General features: G+C 43.0%; 1 protein-coding gene and 3 pseudogenes across 2 annotated transcripts in view; 1 reads left to right on the top strand and 3 right to left on the bottom strand.

Annotated features, from left to right (window-relative positions):
- The window catches only part of LOC146475165 (uncharacterized), a 143,059-nt pseudogene that overhangs the window by 85,572 nt on the left and 35,944 nt on the right, over positions 1-21,543 (bottom strand). The gene's annotated exons all lie outside the window — the stretch shown is intronic.
- Positions 1-21,543, bottom strand: part of LOC146475164 (tetratricopeptide repeat protein 28-like) — a 128,236-nt gene that overhangs the window by 85,572 nt on the left and 21,121 nt on the right. The window lies entirely within an intron of this gene.
- On the top strand, positions 2,404-4,175 carry LOC146475174 (uncharacterized; annotated as a pseudogene).
- LOC146475175 (uncharacterized) lies at positions 7,037-12,194 on the bottom strand (annotated as a pseudogene).

Consider the following 21,543-nt stretch of genomic DNA (forward strand, 5'->3'; position numbering starts at 1 on the left):
TACCTTTCGTACTTGCTTTGGTTATTAAATGTTTGGTTTGTGTACGAGTTAACGCGTTTGCGACGACAGTTGGATAAAATTGGCCACTATTGTGACGTATTTATTAATATAACAGTAAAAAGTCACGCCACGCTTAAAAAACTAATCAGACCGTGATGTGACATGGAAAAAATTAAGTAATTAAATGTCTCTTCGGAAAAGGTGGGGAAGAAATGAGCGCCTTGCGAGAGAGAACTAAACACTGGCTGGCGAAGGGGGAGGTAAGTGGTAAAATTTGAACAGATAGCTTGCCACACGATGGTGTAGAGCTAAAAAGGGGCGCTCCTATTTGCGCAAAATACTATAAAGAAATCCTCGATCACGTGTTCCTAGTTCACGCAGCCAGTGCTTGATAACAACAGGTATCCCGATGCAAAAATGTAATTATGTTTGGGACATGATTTTTGTTTTTACATAACGATACCTTTCCGAAAATTATACATTGGGGATTTAGTAATCTCACAAACTTAGGTAGTCGAGGGGTAATTGGCTCCGGGTCGCACTAGTTTTACGAAGAGACAATGTACTCATATGGTTGGATAAAATGGGCCACTATTGTGACGTATTTATTAAAATAACAGTAAAAGATCACACCACGCTTAACAAACCAATCAAAGCGTGACGTGACATGGAAAAAAATAAGTAATTAAATGTCTCTTCGCCAAAGGTGTGGAAGAAATAAGCACCACAAGGCACACAGCGTGTGACCTCCCCACCAAGATCCGGAACTAAGAACCCCGAGGAATATTAGAGCTGAAAACAACGAGGATATAAGAAAGACCTGTAAGGTACGGTCGTGACCAGCAGCCCTTGTCTGACCTAGTCATGTACCGAACGCGAACTGCACTGACATTGAAAACGGAGGCTAAATAACATATCAATCCTTGCCAGGACCGTAGCTCCGATGTGTGACAGATAACACATTGATAAAGTAGTACATGGGAACAGATTGGGAAAGTACACAGAAAGTGATAGCGAAAAGAGTCCACAGTGAAAAACCCTCTCAGTATGGCAGCCCCTGACTGACCCACGCATCAGAGAATCCACCGTGGCCCGTTAATGCTAACGAGAAGATGAAGACAAAATATACTGCGCCCATAACGGATGTTTAAATAGCCGTATTAAAAAGCATCTGACTGTATAACAGCTCGTGATTGACCTATACAACGGAGATTAAATCACGGCTTGACCAGTGTCTTGTAAACGTAAAAAAAACAATAAGTTAGCTTTGACTGAGGGCGGACGAATGTAAGTTCTAAAAGCGTCCGAATGCCATCTACCTAGGGCACGTATTTGCGAATCCGAAAAACCTTTCTCAGACGCACGGCACACTGCACCAATGCGAAAGCTATGGCTCTTGTAGCGAGAACAATCAAGGCCGCAAAATTTCAAAGCACGACCGAGCTCAATGTTAAAATTTTTTGTCGAGATTGCCCCACCAGCTGCACACGTGAACAAGGGGCCTTTATGGAAACCCCTAAGTTTATGGTAGTCGAGTAAGGTCTGCACGGGGCAAAATGTTTCTGAAGATTCGCTTTCTATGGTTATGACAAACGGCCGATTATTCGTGTTGTGTTTAAACTTAGAGATCACAATCTTGACAGCCGGCACTCAATAAGATTGTTTCAAAAAGGGCACTTGATCAAATTGCACAATGGTGTCAACTTGCTTTTACTTTTGCAAGATAATTCACCTATTCTGAAGAAACCGTAAAATGCTGTCATGAACATTGCCCCGAACAGAGATCTACGATAGGCAGATGGACTGGTATGCTGCAAAGGTATAACTAAGGCATACAATAATGGACGCAAAATGGGCATACGAACATCTGCTTGACCGCAGCGGCCTAAGGCCACAAGAAGCTTTTCAACTAAAAATGCTTTGGTCGGGTCGTAGAGGCCTTTGATCTTATGTACATATGCTATTGCTGATAGGCACGAGTTTATGGTAGCAGGAGCTAGGCCCCTGGCACATAAAAAGGAAATGAATAATGCGATACACGCGGTCGAAACAGGCAAATGTAAATTGGCACTCTGATAGCGGGTATAGAATTCAGTAAAGACAACCCAAGCACGTGAGTATTGTTTGCGAGACTGCTCCAACAATGAGGAATGTAGTAATTCTTTTAACGTATCGACCACTTCTGCGGGAGAAGGGTCTTGGGCACATCAGTTGGCTCTGGGTCGGCATCTGGGAAAGCTTTCCTGAAATCTATACAATCTGTAAACGAGAAATTTAGTCTGCCCGGGAATTTTCAACACCGGGAACATGATAAGCCCGAAACAAGATATTATGACGTAGCGATGTTAGGACAAGATCACGTACTAAGATCGTGACCATGAGGTGTGTTGAAGTCTGTTTATTGATAATGTCAACCAAAATTAGATTTTACGGACAGATCAGTAAAATATTGTTAATGGAACGTGACTCGCGTGCGTTACTCGTTCTCAGTGAGCCATTCATGGCGGGTTGTTTTCAATGGAGCTACTGTGTAGTCATGCTTCCAAGGTCAGCAAAATCAATAGTTTGTTTGTAGCTTAGCTCACAACATTATGGCTTTCTTGTCCTTAGCTTATTCTAACATTTATTTGCATTGGCCGAAAGTATTAAGGCCTCATTCATAACTTGTTAAGTACACGTGTAAAGCCAAGCTGCTGTATAGTACAACTTAAACTACTGGCTAAGTAAGCAGACACTGTCTAGCTATAAAAGCCCAAACAAACTGTTCAAGGTTCAATTTGCAGTTCTGTTGTACAGTGTACTCACTATTTGCTGTCAATTTGTCAAACGTTTTTTACCATGGTTCTTCCTCGCGTTGCTTCGACCACCAATCGCCCATCCGCCCAACGCGAATATCTTTCAGTCCTTTCAAGCGAGGTCCTGCAGCTTCGCCTTCAAGCCATGAACCTCCCAATATCTGGCTCCAAAGGGCAGCTCCTCGCCCGTATCAAGACAGCCCTGTCGGGGACCACCGGCTCTGTCCGTACTCGAAATCTAACAGCGCGGGGAACGGCAGGAAAATCTCGCCAGCGAAGAGCGCCTCGCCTTGCTGCAAATCGCCGGAGCGCCGGGCAAATTCCCGTCCGTCCAGAACCGAGCGTAGAGACTCCTGAACACGTCCCAGAACAAGGAGACAGCGCCCTATCGGAAAACGTCTCATCCTGTTCGATTGAAGATATGCTCGGGCAGGACGACCCAGAAGAACCGGTTACTCCTGCACAACAGTCCTTCAGTCCGGCACAGCGAACCACCATCGAAGTGATCGTCACTGAGTCCGTGAGCAACGCTTTGGTGGCCTTCCGCGCGCCTGAAAATGGCCACGTTTCGCCTCCACTCGACCAACGTTCCCGTGCTCCTGGCATGGCTTCGCCTTTGGGCCTGACAAGGCCAGTGGACCGCCATTTGGAGGACAAAATACTCCGAGGTGAGTACATTGATCTTGCGTTGTTGTTGCCGGACAATTTATATCAGTCCCAGACCCCCGAGCTTCAGTTACGGTTAGACGACTCGGCCCTAGGCTCCCTGAGCTCCCCGGTAACTATGGTTTGGAAGCGGAAACCCGTCATAGATACTTTCCAGAAATGGCTTGATGCCTTCACGACCTACATGCTAGTGCTTGTGACAGCCTACCCGCGAAGAGCCCTTGAACTCATAAAGTACCAGCAAATTATTAGTCGGGCCGTGACTAAATTTAAAGGTATGGCGTGGCTTTCATACGACCAACAGTTCTGTCGCCGCGCGGCCTATGATTTGACCACTAGCTGGGACAAGGTAGACCTAGAACTGTGGACTTGCCAAACCCCATTGCAGTGTTTGCTCGAGTCCATACCACATTCAAGATGACTGTCCTTCTGCTGACCCCAACAGAAAACCTCGCCGAACCCTGACTGTCTGCTTTGACTTTAACAAGTCCTCCGGCTGTTGCCGCCGCAACTGCAACTACCCGCACGTGTGTCGCCGCTGCTATTCCAGTAGCCACGCTGCCCCAGCCTGTCAACAGCAGTCGTCCACTAGCCCCGGTGCCTCCAAATCCTCTTCATCCAGTGAGCGTGGAAAAAAGTAAAGTAGAGCAGCTACGGGGCCATGTGCCGCCACAAGTATCCTCACCCATTGACATTTACCGCTTAGAGTTAGAATTAGCTAATCACCCTGATAAAACTTTTGTTTCTAGTCTACTTAGCATGCTTAGGGAGGGCGCACACATTGGTTATTCTGGCCCTCGTGCACACCGGGTTTCCCCTAATCTAATCTCTGCTGCCCAGCACCCTGATGTAGTTACCTCGAATTTGCGTAAAGAGGTTACCCTTGGCAGGGTTATGGGCCCCTACCCCTCACCGCCCCTGCCTAACTTTCAATGCCACCCTGTGGGTGTGGTCCCCAAAAAGCACTCAAATGAATGGCGCACAATCTACTACCTCTCCCATCTTCAAGGGACCAGCATTAACGACTATATTCCGAAGGATCCCTTTTCCCTGAGTTATGTCCGGGTCGACGACGCCATCAGTATCCTTCAGTCCCTGGGGAGGGGTGCCTTCATGGCCAAGACCGACCTCAAATCGGCTTTTCGCTTGATACCAATTCATCCAAACGACTGGAGCTTGCTGGGTATCTTCTGGCAATCCCAGTACTACGTCGATATGTTCCTTCCCTTTGGTCTCTGCAGTGCACCATTCCTCTTTAATCAACTTTCCGACGGGCTTGAATGGATACTCAAAAACAACTATGGTCTCCAGCATGTTATTCATATCCTAGATGACTTTTTTATTGCGGAACAGTCAAAACTGTCCTGCCTTTCTAGCTTTAGTACCCTACTACGGGTTTTCATGTCACTTAAGGCCCCTGTGGTGGCGTCTAAAACCATAGGACCCTCCCAGGTAATTGAATTCATGGGAATTGTCCGAGACAGCGTACGCATGGAGGCCCGCCTGCCCCAGGACAAACTCACCCGGATAAACGACCTCCTATCCTCATTCCAAAAACGCCGTTTGCTGCATTAGCGTTTTTTTTTTTATGTTACATCAGACCGTGTGAAGTGGGTCACCCGCCAATCTGATGGATAAAAAATTAGAGGCTGAGTTTCTGTGTTAGCGTTTTTTATGTTACATCAGACCGTATGAGGTGGGTCACCCGCCGTTGTGATGGATAAAAAATTAAAGCTGAGTTGCTGTATTAGCGTTTTTTTTTATGTTACATCAGACCGTATGAGGTGGGTCACCCGCCGTTCTGATGGATAAAAAATTAAAGGCTGAGTTGCTGTATTAGCGTTTTTTTTATGTCACATCAGACCGTATGAGGTGTGTCACCCACCATTCTGATGGATAGAAATAATAAAGCGCTGAGCTGCTGTATTAGCGTTATTTATTTTATGTTACATGAGTTCATGACACCGACATCAACCATGACACTGGCTGTGCATTTTTTTTATTTAATTATTTTTACGAGTTTGCTTTATAGTCACTTCCTTCATTACTTCACCAGCTGTATAGTTTCGAGTTTTTTATTGCTTGTTTGTAAAATACTGACCTTACTGATAAATTAAAGTGCTCTATATAATCCCCACATAATGGTTTTTTGTCTGGTGTGAAAATAAATTTACAATTTGGACATTTTGAGCAAAAAGTGAATTTGCCGTGCCCCCTGTTCTGAAAGCGAAAATGGATTGTTCCATTTCATCGTAAGTTCAGGAGTGAAATTTTGAGGGTCGCTCTCCTGAATATAAATGTTATGATGGCTACCCCCGGAACAATAACCCGGATGATGTACAATGCAAGATCATATTAGTCAGGTTTATGTTAAGCTTGAATATTCAAAATTGTGATTGTCTAGACAAATGCTCTTCTGTGATAACTTACGTCTTCTTGGCTAAGCGAGCCTTACCTTGGTTCTGTCCCTTGTATTTCTTTTGTTTCAATGGCTACCATTTCGCATAATTAACACGCGCCAATTCCTTAGCAGAACTTTTCGCATCTGTCTGGCCTCCCTTTCATTAGCGGCCCTTAGCAATTACTTCCTTTTATTCCTTGCTTTGCGCATCTTCCTTTTTTTCCTCTAATGAACTTCCACGCGACTTTCGTGGCATGATCGATCACAATTTCGGAAGGGCGCGCTTTCCTCCCGTTAAACAGAACCGTAATATAATTCCGCGATCGCGTTTCAAGATGCTTGTATATGTGCCCGCGTTTCCACACAGCGATACTTATTATCCAAATTCGAATAGATAGCGGCTTATCGCAAAACAATAGGAACATAAGCTGGGAATGTTTAATTCCGAAAGTGAATGTACAACTAGTAGATCTAAAGGCCGGTCTAAAGGATGGCAATAAGTTTCCGAGCTTTGTGCACAGGACGCAGAGGAGTCACATCTGACAAAATTCAGGCTAATATTTTTTTCACCGTGCAATTTCAGCGAAATTCGCGAAAATCGATCTTGTTGATTCATTACAAAAGAAAGTACGTGGCCAAACAAAGCGTCATACGATCTTGGTATTTTGCCGACGCGTCCCTTTATATAAATCAAAGGTATATATACTTTTGATCTGCATGATCAACAATTGCATGGTACCTCTCATTAGACGGTACGTACATAAGCACCGGCATGCCACAGACTTATTTAATTGGAATTTATCCTCGCCATCTTCTTATATGAGGAGTAATGCGGTAATTTTGTATCGAGTTACGATATTCAAAAACACTGTCCAGATCGCAAAGAAAGAAGTGAGAATAACATGAACCGTTCTTTCTATGACATTTTGAATGAGATTGCCGACGCCTCAAGGAACCACCAAGAAGTCGAACTTACAGTAGATCTAATCTGCGTCCCCTCATGGAACAACAACGCCGAAAGCGGGCCTGAAACTAAACTGATACAAGCACAACGGGTGCAGTCTCTGGTCCCTGAGTTTTGTCCTTCTAAGTGCAGCGAGTAGTAGAAAATTACTAATGTAAGGTGAAAGGACGCGGAATACTGCTACCAGGAAGAACGCAAAGGCCTAACACGCTAGTTTAAGTCCCAGTCCTGATTTTGCCAAAAAAGGGACGCGTCGTTGGCGGCCAGGAGGAGGAGGAACGACAGCAGCCGACTCGGGTGGAGAACCTGAAAGAACCAAGCAGTCTGGAGAAGAGGCTGAGGTGCAGGGTGGTGGAACAATGGCTGCAGGTACTGTAGGGACAACATCAAGCGCAGGTTGCGGAACCGTGGGTTGTCCATAGGCGGGAGGCTGAGTAGCCACTAGAAAAGGTGCAGGGACAGTGGAGTGTCTTGGTGGTAGAATAACAGGGTCGGCGTCATCTTCAGAGTCAAATGGGGAGGCTTTGTGAAGGCCACGAAGGGGGCCCTGCGGAGACTGAGCCAAAACTGTCGGGGCCACTGTTTAACATTCAGACATGGGCACCACATTACGTTTGCTGCGAAACTGGGAGGTGGTGAACTTCCGGAGCTCACAAAAAAAGTCCTTGCGAATGTTGACCACAAGGTACTTCTCACGGGCTTTCAATTTGTCTCTATCACCTTTCAAGAAGTCTGAGTCGCCGACAGAGACGGCAGCTGTGGGTAGCTTGGTACGGCAACGAACCTTAGACTTTGCACTGGGTGTGTGACTCTTCTGGCAGGAGTAATTCTGACTAATGATGAGTTGTCTGTCAACTATAGGTAGCTGTTCACCAGTTAGCTGGTCGCGCTGATTCCAGACCTCCCGCGCCGAAAGGCCATCACGCCGGATGCAGGAGTTTGTATTTGCTGTAGCGAGCGCCAGAGTGACGACAGACACAGGTCCTCCCTCAGGGGACAGGTTTAGGAGCTCTAAACCAAGCTCCTCAATGGCGCGTTCCGCGACAGGATTCTTGTTTGGATTCTTGACCCTGCCGATCTCCAAGGTAATGCCATGGCAATGGAGGATTGGGTCGGTGGCAAGTGCACAAAAACAAGGGGCAGGGTCAACACGGACTGTGGCCCGCCATCGTGTAAGGAACGCAGCTGAGAACATAAGACTATGAGGGCGTTGCGGAGATCCTCATGTTTCTCACTCTGGATAAGGGCGGTTAAAGTGTACGAGGAGACAGTCTCTCTTACTACGAGGATTAATGGTCGGTGGCGTCGGGAAACATCAGCAGCGAATGAAATGCCAATGGAGCTAGGTGCTTCCACGCTTGACTGGGGCTGGAATTGTTTAGGGATTGATTTCACTGATTCACAGGTGTGACAGGAGGAAGATACAAGGTCGATGGCTTTGTCAACGTCCAGAGCGAAGAAGTATCGGCTGAAGAGACGCTTCATTTGGTACTTTGACGGGTGACTAAACCGGATGTGAAGAGCTGTTAAAAGGCCGTCTAAGACAGAGCGAGGAACAACGGGGCGTTCACGAGGGGGTTGGAAGGGTTGATGGTCTCGCACAACGAGGAGACCGTCAGCAGTGATTACGACATCCTTAAGGTAGCGTTTTACATCAATAGTTCTGGTGGCTTTCTTAGAGGGACGGGTACCTTGGCAAAGGTGAGAGTGTGTTCTCCAGAGGTGAGGGCACTCCAGCTGGGTAGCCTGCAAGGCAGCACGAGTAGTTGAAGGGCATCTTGACAGAGCCGTGAAGAACATCATTAACGGAGAGGCAGCGAACAACAGAATCTTCAAGTTCGATGATGAATTTGCAAATTTGGCAACTAGAGTCCAAACATTCCTTTGGGTTTTGGCTTGCATAATCAGAAGGTAGGTTCTCAACTCCGGCGATATGACGTATGTAGACAGAATAGCGGCTGACTGTTGACAGGAAGGTGGTGACTCTTGAACTGGTTGAGAATTCTCCTCTCTTGAGCTTTTAGTAATCCTGAACACAAGGTCTGCTATCGGTGAGTAACTCTGTTGTGTGTGGGGATTGAATGATATAGGAGGCGAAATGTTTAATTGCCGCACCAATAGCCAAGGCTTCAATCTCGCAAGGCAACCAAGTCACTTGATGCTTGCGAAGCTTGGCACTGAAGAATCCAGCTAAGAGCAGCGACCCATTTCAATGTACATATAGTGTGACGGCGATGCCTCTATTCTTGACAGAGCCGTCGGTCACTATCCACAGGGAATCTTGGGGCTGGGGAATTGTGATGGTCCGGTGGTTTTCCAATGCACGTTGGGTGGTTTTTAAGGTCAGCAGCAATTCGTCGCACCACACAATTTTTTCTCTGGATTCTTTCCCTGCAGTGGCTTGGTCCAAGGGATCAAGCAACTCCGCAAATCTTGGAAGCACACGGCTTAGAACTTTGTAGGCACCGACAAAGGAGCGGAGGCCTTGCACTGTTGAGGGAGGCTCCACGGAGGATAGTGCAGCCAATTTGTGGGAGCTAGCTTGCAGGGTGCCATTAGACCACACCCATCCCAGTACGATGGTCTTTCTTGGGCAGATGAAAGTTTTGGTTGCGGATAAGCGAAGCTTGTTTTTATGGAGTAGGGCAAGAACTCTCCTCAAATTGTCAAGGACTTCAATGGGGCTGTTTCCCCCAACAAAGAGGTCGTGGCAACACGGCCCTCTTGGATGAGGTCACCCAGAACTCGGGACATCAGTTCTTCAAGACAAGTTTCGGACCCGAGCATTCCCATGACAGAACGAGTGTAAACGCGGATGCCTTTAAATGGTGGCGAAACACCACAGTATTTCTTAGATGAATTGGCCAGGCGAATCTGATAGAAAGACTTCAGCAAATCAGTGATAACCATGAACTTCCACTTCCCTATTTCACGCAGCACACTGTCAACATTTGGCATTAAGGAGGGTTGAGGCTTAGTGTACTGTGCAACTTCTCCGGAGGATGTCACAAGCCTGCTACCGCCGTTGGGCTTCTTTAGAAAAAACGAACTGTTCAGGTACTCCACATGGACGTTGACTTGCTCAGGTTTGGCAAAGACGCCGGCAGCTTCTAGCTCATCAAACTTGGCGTAATTCCTCAAGGGTATTTCTGTTGCACTGTGGGAACCGGCCTTTGCGCTGAGGAGGAAGGGCGGGGCCAATGTCGACAACAGCCTCAATTTTGCCGCTTGCACCATTGTATTTAGAGATGGAGGGGTTGAACACATCATAAAACTAAGGGTTGAGAGGTATGAATTTGTCACGAGTGTGCTGATCGAGGCACCCATCAAGATCAACGATCCCACAGGGTGAATAGGGCTTGCAGGTGGTTGGAGGAGGAGAGACAGCACTGCATGTGATGGGAGGAGAAGTGGAGGTGGAGGCTTCGATGGGTAGAATGTGTCGAACCTGGCATAACTGCTCACCGCTCTTCAGAAAAATGAGGGAGTCTGTCATGTTGGAGACCCTTAGGGCATGATCTACGGATTGGATTTGCTGGGGAGGAGGCCACGCATCTCCTGGTTTACGTGGCATGTTAGAAGCACAGTCTAGCCGGGGCTCAAGGGCCCACAAGGGTGTCGGAGTCAGCGTCAGAAGGGGTACTGAAGTGGACATACTCCCCTGGCAAAACAACTGTGCGGATTGGGTTGTGTAGCAGGAAGGATTGTGTACGCCGCACATTGGGTTGACGTGTATGCCTGGAGGGTGAGCTGTAGCTGATAATTCTGGCTCCACCTATCTCAATCTGACGTTTGGCAGGGCGAACACCAATGTCGTTGCGGACCAAGAGGGGGTTGCCGGCCAGGATATCGACGTCTAGCTGACGAACGACAAGGGCATCTAATTCAAATGTCCACTCTCCACGGGTAAGGGAGCAGCGGACCTCGCCAATGACATCCATTGGGGTAACTCCATCAGCCTGACAAGCCATTTGGGAGGCCGGGGTTATGGGGAAACCATACAGCTTGACAGAGGAGGCGCGGACCATGTTGGACGTTGCACCGGTGTCCAGGGTCAGCTGCACTGGCTGTTCGTGATAAAAGATGTTAAGGACAGGTGATTGGACTATGCTCACACGAAGGGCTGCTGGCTCTTCACCCTGCGCTGGTGGGACTGCAAGGTTACTGCTCTCATCCAAGGGCTCGTACTCCTGAGCACCGAGGTCGTCAGGGTCATCCATCACCATGCGTGACCGAGCCCATGGTCGACGGTCACGGTCAGGCAAGTAACGACAATCCATCGGGTTGTGAGTGTTATGTGGGCGACCGGCTGTTTCTGCAGAGGATGCAGGACAAGAAGGGGCGTCGTCGAGGTTGGCCCTGACAACTATTAGGGGGGCGCCGTGGTGTGGTACTGCCAATACGCATGGCTTTGGTATCTTCAATGCTACGTAACTCATCAAGGAGAGATCCAAGAGCTTGAGAGATCTCAGGTTTGAGGGAAGCCAGGGTCTTATTGCGTAATTCAGAACCGTAATTTTGGTCACTAAGAGAGGTACGCCTGGATGTATCAACTGGAGCCAGAGGACAACAACAGTGTTCTCTAGTGTGGGGGAGAGGTCTTCATCGGCAGTTACCTGGTTTCCATGGTGTGTTAAGCCGCCATGAACAGAAAGGAGGTTATCCTCAGAGAAGCCATAAGACGCTGAAACAGGTGCTCGGGTCTCTCATCTGGCTGTAGGTGTATACTAGCCAAGTCAAGAAAGTGCGCTCCGGTGGACTGGAAACCTTAATGTTGACGGATTTTCTGTCAAATGTCGTTCAGGGAAGTTGAGTATTTAACGAAAGAATTCTTAGAGATTACAGGACAGAAGTTGGCTATTTGGCCGAGTAGTAGGTCCAGATAGGCGTTCTTTTGGGCGGCCGTGGGTCGCTGAGCTTCAGGAACCGCAGTGCCACCGTCGGTTAGGCCCCTACGTGGATTGATCGAGGAAGGGAACAAAGTTCTTGTCTAGAGAAAGAACATAGATCAAGTTCTGCCGCCAACGTTCGTACGAAGTAATCGTCTCGATCTTTGTTAGCTGCCACTGTTTGGGTGCTCGAGGCGAGGCGGCCATGTTGGAAAGTTCACAAATCGCTCACCCGAAAAAACGAATTTGTCACCTTGTTATGGAGTAGATGTCGCAGGATCCGAAGTCCACACTAGTTTTAGGGAATTCGAGGCGTGGGTTAAGCGCTGCCACCACGCCAATAAGGAGGAAACACTGCGTTAACTCGAAGGTTTATTATACGACAACTCGGATCAATGGCGAGCACATGGAACAGACAACGTACAGACACGCGTGCGCAGTGCTGACAACCGCTGGGTACAATGTAAATAATGTAGTGGCGCTGCACGTATTTCTTGCGGGTGTTTTGTTGTTCACACCCTTACGGGAACGTGATTTGTATTGTAAAAGTTATGTATAAATAAGTTCCCCATGTAATCTTGCTCCATACTCCCTGCTGAAGTTATCAGACGAAACCGGTCAGAGAATAAACCTTAAGTCAACAAGATTTCGTTGCTGTGTGCTGCTCACTAGTACCTTGTTAAAACAATTGTTTTTTGAACAAGGCTGTCAGAAGAATACATAACATCTCTTCCACTAGTGCTTTTATTATCGAAATGAATAATTTTGGAAAAATTTTCTCATCAAAAGGGAAAAATCAAATTACCATACATGTGTATTTTGTAGGAATAATCGAATACAACAGAAGTTATGTCACAAGCCCTAATAAAACATATTTGCTCTTCTAGTAGGTTGCCAGAGATAAGGCCATTATGATATACAGGCTTTATACAAAGTCAAGCCAGGCCCCCTAATTCGATTCACAGGCTTTTTACAGACTCAAGCCAGGCCCTCTTCTTTGATTTACAGGCTTTTTACAGAGTCAAGCCCTAGAAGACAAAAATAGCTGGTTCTGCATACGTCAGTTCAGTTTATGACGTCATCACTCTACGTTGCAAACCTCAAAAGAGACATTTTCGGACGTACTAATTATCCCCCAAGTCTCACTGTCATAGCTTTTAGTTTACTTGCGAAGTTATGGAGGGAAAGTGGGGGGCTGAATGCGCAGCCCGTCCCCCCCCCCCTCCCTTTCCCTGACCCTTCGGCCCCAGAAGACAAAAATAGCTGGTTCTGCATACGTCAGTTCAGTTTCTAACTAAACAGATTAATATACCGAAGCATTCGAGCAGCTTTAATGAAATTGTAGTCGAAGCCATGTGTTAAAATAATCTGTGCATTTAAATAATTTAAGTTGAGAGACACTTACCACCTGAATTGTCCCCAAGAATCAGCAAAAAAATTCAAATAAAGAAAGAAAGAAAGAAAGAAAGAAAATTAATCAGTAAGGATAACTTAGTTTATTGTATTGACAGTAAACATGATGCTGCTGTTTCATAGGCTTTGCCGCAAATCACCTTTTTTGCTTTACTGAGCTGATCTATCCACTTTGCTCCATCAAAAAGTTTCATTTTGTCTGAGCCACGCTTGACCTTAGAACTGAGAAAACCTTTGGGAAGCTAAGGTGTATGTCATTGTATATTGACTGGGTGGTATGTTATAACCACTTTAAAATTTAGAAAACTGAAGGCGTCAAATACCAATAGCTAGATTAAGTCAAGCGTATTTGACAGGGTATTGTGGTAGTTCAATTTCGGAGTGCAGAAAACATGATGAGGACTTTTGATGTGACTACAACACGTGTGGAGGACTGAGCTCTTTGAATGATTCATAAGTAATATGCTTTGGGAAAAAGGATCCAGCATGTTATCACATTAAAAACAGCACATCGATTAGAAAATTTGACTCTACGCTTCCTTACTGAGTGATCAGACAGACTTGGTTGCTTGTTACTGCTTTTTCTGGTTATTATCAACTTTTAAGTTGAAACATCACACTGATTTCATGCATGATTTTCTGCGAGCTACGCTGCTACAGCCACTCTCAGTTTACATACCAGCACACGGAGCAGCATACAGTACAACCAGAAGGGAAAGTAGAACATTCATCTTAACCTAAAGTTGATATCAATAAAGGAGTTGAAACAGGCAGTTGAATGCAATTTAGCTCGGATACGTAGACTCATACTGCATGAAGTTAAGAGAATAATGATAAGAATAATTACAACAATTAATCCGACACGATAAAGTGCGATACGTATAATGCAACACAGTTCAAACAGTGTAATGTAACAAAATATAACGCTGTACAACATCTTCAGGAGTGTTCGGATAATACAAAAACTCAGCCTTATGCAATACAATACAACGGGCACAGGAATATAGTTATTCGATCGTAAACTGATTCAACTATAAAATTATTCAAAAGAGCACTTAACCAGTATTATTTTGCTCAGTATTAATCTCCGCCACACCGACCTTTGTGACATCTATATTACTTTAGCGTTCCTCGTTTCCTCTCTTGTATTATATTTTCTTTTTTATCTTAGGAATAAAAAACTGTAATTTACTTCAAAAGGGCATAATTATAATAATTATAACTATATCTTGCCCTTCTCCATTTTTTTCGTTGTTTTAAGTTATAAAACTGTTGTATTTTAACATGAAATGGAGGAAAAATACAAATACAAATACGAACGTCGAAGGAAAACGTGCCAAGCCCAAAGAACGTATCCGCAGGAGGCTAAAAACAGTACAGCACAATGCAAACCCATGTAGGTAATAAATTCAACTACAAACAATAAATACAAAGCACAAAGTGTAAAATAAAAATTAAGTTTACCATGTACCGCAGGGACGTCTCCAGTCTAAAAAGAAGAGTGAAAGATCCAGTTACATAACAGAAGCGTACTATATCTTATGTGTAAAGCTTACAAATTTAAATAGAATAAAATGACATTTTCTTATCTGACAAATTTACTGGTTCGTCTTATATACTATATTTGGTAAATGATTAATGGAGAATAAGAAGACAAAATTTTGAGGTCCAAATTTCACGTTTGGGAATTTGTTAATAAGATTTTCATCTGGCGGCTCTCCATTTTTTTTTCTGCAAACACTGAGCTAATTCCTTTTTTCTATTATCATTCCTTAAATATGCCTGCATCGAAAATATATTTAAGGAAACAACGGGAGAAGTCTTCAAGCTATTTCTTCTGAAATCCTTTACTGTTAAAAAAAAAAACACATACCAGACAAGTGCGAAACTAAGACAAAATGAGGTAACTCATGCATAATTCATTCTCTACATTAAACGAGTAGTGCATTTTGACAGGAAAATCAATTCAGCTTGGTGTCTTTACCCAGATCAAGAAAAATGTTTCATCGACTTAACATTTGTGTAAACATCCTCTATATCACTTACCTTTAGCTAGTATTACGTTTAATTACTTAACAGCTAGAGGTTGGGTAATTGATCAAAACAGTTTCTCTGAATTAAAAGACTAATTAATTTATGTGTACTTTGGTCATTTTGAACGACAACTCGAAGAAATTACTACGATTATCTAATACCTTTTCTGTAAAACGAAGCTTTAAGCCACGAAAACTCTCCAATTTGGCTCAGCCTATCTCTACGAAAAGAAGTTCGACGTTAGTCTTCGTCAACAACTGCTATTTTGTCAACCTCTCCTACAAAGCCCTTTCAATATGTTCCAGTTTTGTTTTACTTTGTATTTTAAGCCCCTGGAAAATGAATGGCAAGAGGCAACATGATAAGGACATGAATAACACACATTTTAACATTATAGTTAAATATGAGCATTTACTCTCCCTCTCTTGAGGAATTAAAAAAAAAGAAAGGGAATTCAAAAAGCTAACAAGAAAATTCAGCAAACTGACCCAAATGATCTCTAGCGAGCGGGGCAAAAAGAGCGAAGCGTTTGTATAATTATATTCATTGCATCTATTTAGAAATTGACAGAAAAAATTTTCAAAACCTGTAATTGTCATCTTCGTTCGCAAATAAAGAGGAGAGCATAGTGCATGTAAATAATAATTCTACCCAACTATTTCAACCAGAAATCAATATTGTTTATTGGAAGTTTTTCACCGTAAAAACATTTACTTAAGAAAGGCATACATTATCATTTGACAGCTTGAGGTTTCCTATTTATCTTTTTCTCTCTTGCAAAATAAACTTGTCTTCTTTGTCGCTTTCCCAGAAAAGACTGAGAAATTATTAACCGTTAATCAATCTTATGCGTACTTTATTTCTGAACAAGGAAACTCTAAACCAGAAAAGATCTAAAAATCGTGGTATCTAAAAAAAAAAAAAAAGGAATTATAGCATGAAAGAATTAAGATATTAAAGAATTTGACGCCCCCCCCCCCCACCCGTCAAAACTTTACCACACATGATTAACATATTCTAGAATGCATCTTCATTCAGTTTGTTAAGAAAAAAGCAAGACAATAATCAATCTCATACCTAACTTTAACCACCAAATTAATGAACTATTTTATTTTGAATTTGTCTAAAGAAGGGTAGAACTATCTCAGAAGGTGCACAGAAAAATGATTTTAACAGCTTGAGTTGCATAAAATATCTGTCTTCTCTACAAAATCAATTTAAGTTTTCTTTCCCATCGTTTGAATACAAAAATACTGCGAAATGACCCGTTACCTTTTATCTGCACACGTTTACGTGAGACGAAAGGAAATCGAAAGCCAGAAAAAAGTCCGGATTTGGCTCCACCAGAAAAAATAAAACCAGGCGTCAGCCTTCATTAAAATTTCTTATTTAAGTCTTAAAGCAAATTACGAATGCATTTGATCTACATTTTTCAGCACTGCTATAGCATAATTATGTCATTCTATTTTCTTGTGTATAAGGCCTCAAGACAATGTAGATGACATGAAAAGAGAAGCATACAACAATGGAAACATTACCTTTCTTTCTTTCGTTTCAATCCCAAGCAATTGTCTTCAGTTTCCAATACGATAATGGCGACCAAACAAAACACTCCCGTTAATCGAGGACGATAAAACTGCTCTGAAACCGGCTGTATTCATCTGAGTAATAATGACAGTTAGAAACCTATAACGCATGAGATGTTTTTCCTGTAATCAATTATTAATGCTATAAAAAAAAAAAAAACTATTCCGGAGAATTAAGCCATCTGTCTCGAGATGGTTTAATTATTCTACCTTTTAAAAGTTCTTGGTTTGAATTATTTGGATGGAAACGAGCTGCAAATAGTTCTAAAACATTGTACGGATCTAACAATCTAAAATATTGATCTCCTGTAGGAGTTAGGGATCGTGAGAAAGGGCCGACGTTCATCCACAGGATATTCTAATTGAGAATTCTCCCGTGAATAAACTAAACCAGAAATTTACTATAACTTTTGACATAACTGTCAAAATTGGTTGTCGTTGCCATGCTATCGCAATCGGTTTAACGAGAAATGTACTTGAATATTATTCAAACAACATCCATCTAGGACAATTTCGTAAAGATTCCGCACAACTTCCGTTTACTATTGAAATGAAACTAAGACATTTGTAAACTAACTCTCACAACGGCGGGATCAGCAAGCATAAATATTCAACCCGGAAGTAATTGCTGCGAAAACACCATATGGTTCTCCAAGATATCATGCACACGTGTCACTTCGCGAAAATGCGATGTTTTATGTAGATTTATTGTTTGATATATAAAAAATAATGGCCAACTAATCTCCAACCGCCACATCATGTTTGCATGTGAAGTGAGGCCTCCGGTAAGTTAACGAATCAGGTAGCTTTCAAAAGTCCCACGCACACAGACACACAAACAGACATTTTAAGCGAAAAAAGTCAAAGTGAAAACTACTTGAGAAACAATGTTTAAAATATTGGTCCAGTATGATAATTTGGCAGGTGGATAATCGTGTAAGATATATTTTGTAATTCCAAGACATATAATACTTCCTGTCTGGTTTCTTCTGTAAAAAACAAAAATACGCGTTCCTCTCAATTGTTTCTATAACTTTCTCACTGGCCCCTGTAGTAAAGGCAAGCCTGAATGGCATACGTATGAATAATCAATACAAAAGAAAACTTTCAAAGTTGGTGCGAAAACACCAGACGGTTTTCCAAGTTACCACGCGGCAGATGTGTCAATTGCCCAAAATGCGAAATTTGCGTAGATTTATTGCTTAATATGCAAGAAGGCAACCGCACGGAGTATTTTCCGACTGCGCATGCTACTTCATGTTTGTGTGCAAAGTAATGCAGCAAAGTAAAGTGATAGAATCAGGTTGCTTCCTGATCTCCAACACACAAAACGTACATTTTATCAAATAAAGTAAGACGGAAGACTTTAAAAGTACGGTAACTAAAAAGAAACAAGTAAAAATCAATAATTGAGAAACAGCCCATCTAAAATCTTGGCCCAATATGGTAATGTAGGATGTTATTTTAATGCATACATCCTGTACATCCTGTTCGTGAACTGTCTGAAATAGTGTCCAAAAATAGTAACGACGAAAGCAGGTACGTTAAAAATTATTTAAATTTCAAGTAGAATGTCGTCCATTGATCACGATCTCGCTCAATATGTGTGCATGTATTTAATTTCCCTTCTTGCATTAATTTTTTCGGTTACATCGACGTGTCCGACACATCATCCAATGAAAACATCAAGGCGTAAGGAACTGAACTGAATCGATCGCATGCTGTTATCTCTGTACACGGAAAGATTTTCGGCCCTTGAACTAAAACAATGTTTTGGTCAGAACAGTCACTGATAATAGATTCGGTTACTGGTTATCGTCACCTTTTTAACTCGTTCAGGTGTCATATATTTCGGATAAAATACGTTCCTGGAATGGAGGTGTAAGTCAGGAAAGATGGATTTAAGGATGAATATGCCCTGTTGTGCTCTGTTTCTAGAGTCTTCCTAGATAGCACCGCCAATGTCAAGATGGAGTCCAAATAGAGTGAAAAATCTGACCTCATGAAAAAGCGTGCTGGGCAAGCCCCTTGGCCGGGTTAAGTACTTCACCAACGATGTGTTTTCGCATTTGCTTGGTGAAAGAAAAGTCATAGAAGCTAAAGGGTAGGTTTTCTGTCAACTTACATGCTGAAATCACAAACGTGCAACTGCCAGTTTTAGTGCTGCCACGTGTTCAAGGTATTTGCGGCTTGTTGTTTTGGGTGCTTTCTTTTGCGTGATCATTTTTGTCTTGTTTACAACGACACAAAGCAGCAAAAAAAAAATTATTGCTAGAAAACAAAAACCAACCTCAATAATTAGCTGAATAAACAAACGAAGGACTTAAAATCAAGTGAACACTACAACAACAATTTTCTGTTTGAGGGATTTTTGAGAAGAAAAAAAAAACTACCATCATTATATTGACTACTTACTAGTATAGCAAAAGATTAGGGAGTGCGTTTGATGATTTCGATCCCACGCTCTCTCTTCTTTGCCAAGATCAGTGATGATGTCATCCGCCCCTGCAAAAAGATCTGCGGGGGATGCCACACCCAAGTTCCATTCATTTGTTTATTATTCCATAAAATCTCGACTCCAATCAATACTAGGAGTGCGTTCTTTCTTCGTCGAACGCAATAAGACATTGGCAAAGTTGAGTTTTTTTTTCCAAAAATACACTGTTCCTATTTATAATCACGACTCAACCACAGGAGTGGGTGTGCAGCTCGAACTGTGAGCCCGATTGTTCAATGCCGTCCTCATGCATAAATACAAAATAAATAGATGCTAAAAACATGATAAGAAACAAATTAAGATCAAAAGCGTACATCTCGGGATAAACGTGTGCGTCTGCCTGATACGAAAATCCAAAATTCCAGTGGAAAAAATGGGAACGTATTCCCCGACCTCCGGGGGTTAGAGGTAAACTAACAGACTACTGACAATTCCAATATAGATATTTAATAAGCCTCTAGTGTCAAAATTCCAACTTCTGAAAACTAAAGTTTGAAAGTTCAAGAGCTAAAATAAATAAATTACAACCGTCAAACCCTTATATACACTTACAACAGAAGACTCAATTAACACCATTTCAACACGTAATCGTTCATACCAACAGGAAAATATTTACATTCTTTGTCACTGCCACTTACAGCTTAGTTCCGCCGAATCTAAATACATTTCCTATTTATAATCACGACTCAACCACAGGAGTGGGTGTGCAGCTCGAACTGTGAGCTGCCGAGAAAGACAAAGAACGGGGTCTAAGCTAAAGGCCTAAGTGACATAGAGACCGATAAGGGACTTTCTAGTGAATCCGCAAGATAAACTGTCTTTGGCGATCTCGGAGCGCCATCTGCCATGGTGTTTAAATATTCTGTCAGAGATACCACTATTAGCTGCAGAAGATGCGCTGCCGCTCCTAAAGCTGTGCCAAGAAGAAACAGTTAAGATCTAGTTGTAAATCGGCCAACTTCTTAAGAAGAATCTCCCTACACCTTGTATACGAAAGCTCCGATCCAGGGCAAATGAACTGAGACTTAGATCCAGTTTGGATGTTACCAAATAGGAAGCCATCGCCGCCGTTGGCGGAAGTTGGTAACACCAGTTTAGCCAGTGCCAGATACTTAGCGAGATATGCCCCGTGGCAGAGAACGGTGCCAGTCTTGACAATTGGGACGACTGCGCCTTTGTGTAATTGGTCGGTTTTGCTCCTTCCAATGAAAAGTTCAAAGTATGTAGAATGTTCAATTACATCTTTAAGCCTTAAATTGGAACATTCGTCAAACCTCAGGAAGCCTGCATAAGCGAGAAGTGCCATTGCCATAAATCTTGCATCAAGCGACGTACGAACCATCCAAGCTATGATAAAACTTGAGAAGAATTTCCGCAGTGAATGGTGTCTTCTTAGAGACTTGATGAGATAACCTCCGCCTTGCTGACTCGAGTACTTTCTGTGGGAGGGTGCGATAGGTCGGGGACTCAAACTCAGCAATATCGTGAACCCACCGTAAACCTACAATACAATACAATTAAATTAAATTAAATTAATCTAGGAAGCGACAAAAGGACATGAAAAATCAAGGAGGCCAAATAAACACTCCTGTTACTTGGACACCACAAGTAGATAGTAATAAACACTCGTATCACCAAGACACTAAAAATAAACACTCGTGTCACCGAGACACCATAAACAAACACACGTGTCACCAAGACACTATAAATAAACACTCGTGCCACCGAGACACCATAAATAAACACTCATACAACCAAAATTCCCACAGTTTCCCAAAAGTGGATAAAGGGGAAACAGGTTGGATGGAGAGCATATATCCCTTGTGAGTGGAAGGTCCTCCTCCAAGATGCTTCCCTTAGTTAAGAGTGCGTGGCCCTTATCCAAGAGAGACTGGAGGAGGTAGATAAGGAAGGGGACATGGAGGTGAAGGTTAGCTGACATATTTCATGCACTATAACAATCAGTTAAAAATCCTAAAAACATTATTCGTGACTATTTCTTAGAGATGTGGGGAACATACCTGACCAATACAACAGTTTTCTTAGTTCAGGTTATTTAATGTTTTCTAACATCACATGTTCTTTTGTATCTTTGTTTGTATTTCCATATTATGCTGTTTAATGGGTACCTATACCATTCCCTTATAACCTTTGACCTTTGACCGAGACAATGAAATAAAGTGAGTGCTGCATAAAACAACGTTTTAGTTCAACGTTGGTCGTTAGGGAGGGCTAGTAAAGTATTCAGTTGTCACTTTCTCAGAAAGGCGTGACAACTCGGCGGCGAAATTTGTGACA

This window comes from Pavona decussata, unplaced genomic scaffold, assembly GCF_977016875.1.
Source record: "Pavona decussata unplaced genomic scaffold, jaPavDecu1.1 SCAFFOLD_85, whole genome shotgun sequence".
Lineage (NCBI taxonomy): Eukaryota > Metazoa > Cnidaria > Anthozoa > Scleractinia > Agariciidae > Pavona > Pavona decussata.